Source organism: Mchenga conophoros, linkage group LG18, assembly GCF_057382185.1.
Source record: "Mchenga conophoros isolate Kocher_MC1m ecotype Shallow Benthic linkage group LG18, M_conophoros_male_GT1.1, whole genome shotgun sequence".
Classification (NCBI taxonomy): Eukaryota; Metazoa; Chordata; class Actinopteri; order Cichliformes; family Cichlidae; genus Mchenga; species Mchenga conophoros.
In genome coordinates, this window is record NC_140543.1 from 11,470,437 (window position 1) to 11,478,487 (window position 8,051).

Here is an 8,051-nt window from a genome sequence, read left to right on the forward strand (position 1 = left end):
CATCCATGGAGATTTTATGACTCACTTAAAACCGAATAAATGAATGGAGAAACATGATGAATGCAGGTATCTCCATTAAAAACACATTAAATCGAATGAACATGTTTTCCAAACATGATGACAACATTTAGGGAGCCGATAAAGGATTTCAGCCTGGATAGGAGTCCTCCATGACGACAGTGTCCACATCTACAGGATGGTTCACCAAGTGACTGCAGGAGTGGGGCTAGGAGTGTCCCAGATGAATTTGCTGGGACATCCACTGCCAGAAGATTGGCAGCTGTCTTGGATGTTTTTCACATAATCTTTCTCACTGTAGAATGATGGATTGTTCATAAATGGCCTTATAACCTTCCCCAAGTGAACTGTTGCCCTCAGGCAGACGGTACAGGGCAATCAGAGCAAGGACTAATAGACTCAAACACAGCTGTTATCCAACTGCAATAACACATCTGAATACTACAAAAAAATGTCCATCACGCCACTCTTGTGTTAATCTATGCACGGTCTGAAGCATGTGTGTGGGAATGTATGTGAATGTTTTACTGTTATATCTTATTAGTATTTTAAGTATTCTATCTATTTTATTTATTGAATTTTATTGTTTTATTTATATTTTGATATTGCTAGGGATGATGCAATGATCGGGGACCATTCTTAATTTCGTTGTTCTCATGACAATGACAATAAAGTTTCTGATTCTGATTCTGATTCTGATTTGACAACACAGACATATGGCCAACAGACTCCTGGAAAAGTAACATTTTGTTTCTTCTATGTCATTCCTGCTGACTGTTACTTTATCTGTGCAAAAATTGTGATTCTTAGCGACGACACTAAATGGCCTTGTACAGATCTTCTTGCAATATGTACATATGGCAGTAATCTTTTCATAAAAATTCATTTATAATCTGTGAAAAATGTTGTCATAATGATATCTGGTTACTATAAAGTGAACAGATGCAACTACAATGATTGTTAAATAAATAAATAACCAATATCTCTTGTCTTAGAAGACTGGTTTTCATCTTTTTCAGCACAGATTTTCCTCTAAACTGTTCTATTTTCTTTGTTAAATTTTTACCACTCTTGTGTCTGTGTGGTATAGATGAAGAAGGACCTTAAATATTGGAAACCAGCCAAATGTGTTAATTAGTTAGAATATTACAAAATCTCTTCAGTTGAATGGGAGTCATGTTTTCAAAATGTTAATACTATGTATAAAGAAACAGGCAGTAGATTTATTCAACTTAAGATATTCCATAGGTGGCATCCAACACCGCAACAATAGTATAAATGGAACCTGGCCTCTACGGACGAATGTTGGAGATGTGATGGTCAAAATGCTTTGATTTTACATATCTTATGGAGCTGTTCGGCACTTTGGGATTGGTGGGAAAATATAATGGAGGTAATTTTCAGTGTTTTAAAAAGGAGATTTGGTATCTCACCAAAACTGTCCATACTTGGTATAACCACAGAACTTTCTGATGGAGATTTTTCCAGTTATACAAAAAGATGGATTATTTTGGCTCTTACTACGGCCAAACGAGTCCTGCTAAGACATTGGCGGAAAAAGAACCCCCCTCCCTATGAAGAGTGGCTAAAGACAATGGCTAAGTTGGCATCTTACGAAAAAGTGACTTATGGTTTATTAGACAAATTGCATCAATATGATTGTATTTGGTCCCCCTTTACAAGCTGGCTTTCTGTAACTTGAAGACCAGAGGAGTAATGACAGGGTGGTGGTGTGGGTGGTGTGCGAAGAAAGAATAGGATAACTTCTCTTTGTTTGGGTTTTTGTTTTTTTGTTGTTATTGTTGTGTTGTGTTTTTGTTTTTTTTGTTGTTTGTTTGTTTTTTAAACTATTTATTTATGTATTTATCCTTAAGTTCTGTTATTGAAGTTTAAAATGAAATAAATAAAAATTGTTGATGATAAAAAAGAATATTACAAAATCTGCTAATGAATTACCACAGTTATTTATTCTGCACACAAACAGAAATGTTAAATGTCAGAGCATTTTTCCTGATGAACAACAGTTTATCCATCTGCGTATCCTCCCACACTGAATCACTGAGAGAAGTCTGACTTTCAACATTTCGGTTTCTGCACATATTTAAGAAATTAGATATAAAAAGTTAATTCCTGACCTTTGGAGATGCTGACAAATGGTGAATTTTAGGCTGAATGTTTCCCTGAAAATAAACAAGTGTTTCCACAAATGACAAAAGAAATAAAAAAATATAAAAGTAATTTTTATATGTCAAATTACTCAACATTCAGTTACAATTTAAATTTCAAACAGTGTATTAAAATAATAACTCTATGACCAAAAACAAAAATTTAAGTTGACCAGTTCGCCAGTGTAAAAATATAAAAAAGACTCCATGTGTTTTCCTCCTTTATAAAAAGGTAACATTTATTATGTTTTGACGGGGTAATTCTGACCCGTTGTAACAGTCCACTTCATGCACATTGACCAGTACGCTTTTCATCATCCTCTACTGAGCAACCTCTGAACCATGAAGAAACTTTCCTTAACTTTAATGAATGATCAGTGGCATTTTTGTTTGAATATTTGGAAATTTAAAAAAGCATCCTGGGGCTCTGAACTGAGCTGTAGATCATGTTTGTTTACCTGCTCAACAATTAAATTACGTGTTACTAGAGAAGATGTTTTCTTACATTGTTTAGAATTTGCCCGAGAACTGAAAACATTTTGGCAAAATTAATTTTCCTGCAAGCAGAAACAGCCAAGGCCTGTTTTTGTGGTCAACTGGATTAGACTGGAGTGGTTATACTGCACCGGTAGGCGTCGCTGTTTCTCTCTGATATAGCTGTACCAAAAGGTATCAGGTCATAAGGAAAAGTCTCCTCTTGAAATTCATAAAATCTTCGTCTTGGGGGTCCTGCTTGTTTGGTGTTTATAAATTTGATGATGGCGATTAAATAGCAAACTATACAATTATACAATTATAAGATTAAAGCAGCTGTTTATATTGCACGCCCCACGTTTTGCTTCCAATTATCGCAGGAAGCTGGCTCAGCAACCAGTCGCACTTCTGATTGGCTGAATCCGAAGTCAATCCCAGGCTTGTCCTGGAGCCTCCTGTTGGCGACCAGTCAGTCAAATGTAACCAAAAGAATAGAGGGACTCAACCCCCCTTGCTTGCTTTTAACGAAACTCAAAAACTGCAATGAGACCATGTAATAACCTAGTTATAGTTCCTCGTTAATGTGGTTTAGTATTGAAAGTGGGTTTAATTGGACTTGAGGACTTGTTGGCTCCTTTGTCCGGTTTTTTTACGCTCCGTGCCAGCGCAGCTGTTTGCGCATCTGAGTCGCGCTCAGCTTGTGCAGGGTCAACATGATTTTACAGCATCTGAGCCACTAAACTACCATGGTGATACTGTTTTCTGGCGATGGAGCTGGTGGGGCGAACCTTGGTGAATGCGCAGTGTCCCACTGTGGAATAATCGGAGTCCAGGTGTCACCAGCGGAGAGCCGATGTGTCTGTCTGGAGCAGCCAGCTGGGAGCGCATGAGTTTGGGATGCAACAGAACCCTTAGAGAGACAGTTCTCGGTGTCTTTTACCTGGATTCATCACGGCCTGCCCAGACCCATGGCCTCTGAAGTGGTGTGCGGGCTGGTCTTCTGGTTACTGCAGCTGGTGAGTTTTCCCTCTAATACCCACTTTTTTTTTTTTTACATCTTTGTTGGCCTTTTGTGTTATTGACAGTGCGCAAAGTAAGAGTGGGTAATTAATATGTATAAATGTTTATACATATTATTATCAATCCCATCTTGTTCTGTCCTTGTACTTTAAATGTGATTTTAAATAATAACTGTACTCTCGTTTGTGTTTTCCCGCCTTCCTACACTGATAAATAAGCTGTGACATTAATTCAAAGCCTCATATATATTAGAGCGCAGTTCCAGTATATTTGTTCAGGACATTAAGAGCAGCTTTCATATTTATTAACAGAGCCGTCAGCGCTGTCCTCCACCTGTCAGCGTTTATTGGAGTTAATGAAGGAAACACAGCCGGCAGCAGTGACTGCAGAGTCACACCAAAGGCATGGTGTCTGTGTTTCAGGTACAAACGTCTGATGGTGAAAATGAACTGGTATGTACTTCTTATTTTTAGTTATTTGTAATTACAGACAGAACAACAAACTTAGAGTTTACTATTTTCCTAGTAATCCCTTTATTCTGAATTAAACATTTATGGCTTTCATTAACTGTGCTATAGCAGCTTTCACAGTATTGGTTGTTAGTTTTCATACTCAGTGGCTATTAATGAATCATCAGTGTTGTTATTGAACTGTTCGGCTTCTGACAGTGTGATTGTTATTCATTATCATTTACATTACAATGACATTGTTTGAGCTGCACGTCCTCAGCTGTTTCACTGCTCTGTGTTGCAGTCAGCTGTGTTTTGGTCTGTTTACTGAATTTGTTACTCTGTTAACAAAAGTCGTTCTGTGAGAAGGAAGAATCTGTTGGTCTCTTATTAGAAGTTAGTGCTTGATTTACTTCTTTCTCGTGCAGATTATAATTTAAAATACTAAATGAAAATCCTCTAGAACCTGTGGATTTCATCTGATGCTACATGCAGCTCCAGTTGCTTCTTGTTTGTTGGTCGCTTTGCCTTCAGCTTTGTCTCCTGTAACTAAAGTGCTTGCTCTGTTGAGCTGAAATCAATTGACTGATCTTGCTATTGAAGAATGACCAATTTCTTTGACTTCAGAAACTTGCTTTTCCAGCTTTGCTAAGAGCAGGCTTTTAATCAATAGGCCTCATTCAGTAATACTATAATGGATCATCTGACAGCACAGACCCCTTTAATTTCTCACAGCAGTTGTGAGTCTATGCATTTTGTCCATTAATTTGTGGGAAGACATTTTAACAGTATGAATTAATAATACAATTCAGAGGATAAAATTAAATGCTTCAAGGTTCAATGCGTTGCACATTGAGCATTTCTTTTTCAAAGTGCAGCTGAGCGTTCACTACAGCTGCACACACGAGTAACTGTCAAAATGGAAGAAATGTAACGTAGAAAGAAGGGAACATGCATTCAGTGGGCACGTTATTAGGTACACCTTGCTAGTAAAGGGTTGGAGTCTTCAGAGCTGCTTTAATCCTTAATTGCACAGATTCAACAAGGTGCTGGAAACATTTCTCAGAGATTTTGGTTAATATTGACATGATCGTGTCACACAGCTGCTGCACGTTTTGTTGGCTGCACATCCATGATGTGAGTCATGCTCATTGGCTGCATTGAGAACTGACTGTGGAGATCATTTGAGAACAGTGAATTAATTTCCATGTTCAAGAAACCAGTTTGAAATTATTCGATTTTGTGGCATGACGTATTATCCTGCTGAAGGCAACATTCTTAAGGTGTGTACACTGTGGTCATGATGGATGGACAGGATCAGCTTCAATTACCTTTTTAGAAAAGTTTATGAAATGATGACATCACACATTCCTTATAGCTGATAGCTGCAGGAAGGAAAAGAAAGGCTCTGTGTGGTATAGTCAATAAATAGACCTAGTAGACACAAGGTTGGTTCCAAAATTAATATGGTTTATCTTCGATATTTGCTGTCAGGATCTGCGGCTGCATATCGTGTGTGGCAAGACAAGGACCCAAGCGCAGACGGCACAGGAAAACAGATACTTAATTACAAAAGGCGAGCCATTTATTTTGGCTGAACACAAATGTACAAAAAAAGGAGAAACCAACAAGTAACCTAAACTGGGAAAATACAAAATAACCATGAAACCTGGAAGACATAAGGAAAGGTGAGCAGAGACTGGGACAAGGGGCAACTGAGTGATAAGGAAACTGGAAACACACGGGAGCACAGCAGGCACAAATTAAACATGATGAGACAGGGGAAACAAACTGAACAGAATGCACATGAGACAAGGGATCATCAAAATGAAACAGGAAGTGGCACGCAGACTGAGACCCAAACAAGGACATGTAAACTTGTACAGTAGAACAGAAGAAAGACAGACAGAGAGCAAGGGACATGGCTGGGGAGACAGACTGACAAAACAACATGAAGACGAGACTGACTAAACTGGAAGACCCTGAGGAAAGTGCACAGAGATGAAAGAAGGACATAAAAGAAGACCATATAGCAAACAAGACAACCTAAACTAGAAATACCAGCAAATGACTCAACAAACAAGGCAGGATGGTAACAGGTCTCACACCAACAATAACACCGCCACGTTCATATTCACTTAAATCACCTTTCTTCCTCATTCTGATCCTCAGTTTAAACTTAGGCAGATCGCCTTGACCACGTCTCCATGTCTAAACGCAGTGACCCGCTGCAATGTGATTGGTTGATTTGCATTAGCAAAGCAATTGAACAAGTGTACCTAAAACGTGTAGAATCAGCATCACGGATGACGCATGCAATGCATGTAATCAAATGCAAAATATCACGATGCTGTGCCGTATAGATTGTCACTTTTGTTGTGTTGTAGTAAAAGAGTTTTTCTGTTGTTTTAACTGGAAGAGGCAGAAGCTGGATTCAACCATGTATGTGCACTTTTGCAGTAACTGTATTAAAACAAGACCAGTTTATTTTTATTCCCTGTCTAAACTTCTTCAGATGGTGGGTCATACAGCAAAGACAAAGGATCAGGAAGACTAGCAGTATGAACATCACAGATCAATACATCAATTAATGGATTTTGGAAGTATATACATATATATAGCAGCTGCATAGTTTTGTAAAAAGTTCTACTTTTAAAAATGAGTCCATTAATTATCACTAGTTGTCCATTATTTACTGTTAAAACACTAAGTGAATTGAAACTAAGAAACTATTTTAAATGTCTTTATTTTACTGCCACACTGAACTGAAGAAAACTGAGTCCAATTCTTTCCTTTGACTCATTTAATTCTAGTAAAAGATGCATGAAACAAAATTGCAATTGCAACTGCAACAATGTCAGGAAGTTTTCTCTGTCTTTTCTCTTTCATCTCCTACAGTAACTTTCCTTTGCTCTCAGGTGGAGGTGGAGGTGGAGGTCCGAGGTCCCGCCTTGGACTGTTTGTCAGCGGAGCCACGTGTTCCTCATCGGTCCATTACCTGCAAATACTTAAGGACCAAGTTGGTCTGTTCCTGGGAAATGTGATTTTGCTTTCTTGTGAGTAAATTCAGTGGCGTTACCATCTTTGCTCCCTGCTTTGTAAGGAAATCCAAGTAAGAATCCTAAGATAACATTAACTCACAAATCTCCAATTTGACACTGGTAACATCGGCTAATCTATTTCTCCTCCTTCACAGAAGCCCATCGCAGCTCAGTGAACTGAAACTCATGTGTGGATCTCTCTGTTGCAAATTCCTTTGCTTAGACCGGTGCACTTGTACAAAATAAACATTGGAAAGTTGCATGTTTTGCATGCCTTAGAAAACTCAGAATTCATCGTCTTCTGTGGTTGTGATAATTAAACTTTATTTTAATGCTTATTTGAAATCAGACACTTCATGCTCCTGTATTTTAAGGGCATCTGGCTCTTGCACTGCTGCATTCAGTGATTTTTTTGTGGCATTTCATTCTAAAAATGATGATATTTTATAATCCCTGAAAATTTTTTAGGTTCTTGCAAAAATGAAATCTGCACTTGTGATCTAAAACTATGCTTAGTGAGGTATTTTACAGCATGCACGCAGATATAACCGCAGGCTGTCCCTTTTAACATCCGAGGACTATCAGGTCTTTACTGTTCTTCAAAACAAAAGCCGGTTCATTGAATGATTTTAGCACCGGCTGTTTTAGTGATGCGGGCCAGATGAACAGATAATGAGGTTTGTGAGTTTGAAGTTTAGTTAGAGTAATGTTTGATGTTTTACTACTATGAGCCAGCAGGAACATTTAAATGAAAGAAACTAGAAAGAGAGCAAATTATTTGCCCATACTGACTTCATTGGCTCACTGTTAAATCCATAATCAAGTTTAAAATCCTTTTAATCACATACAAGGTCTTGAATAATCAGGTCTCACCTTTTCATCCT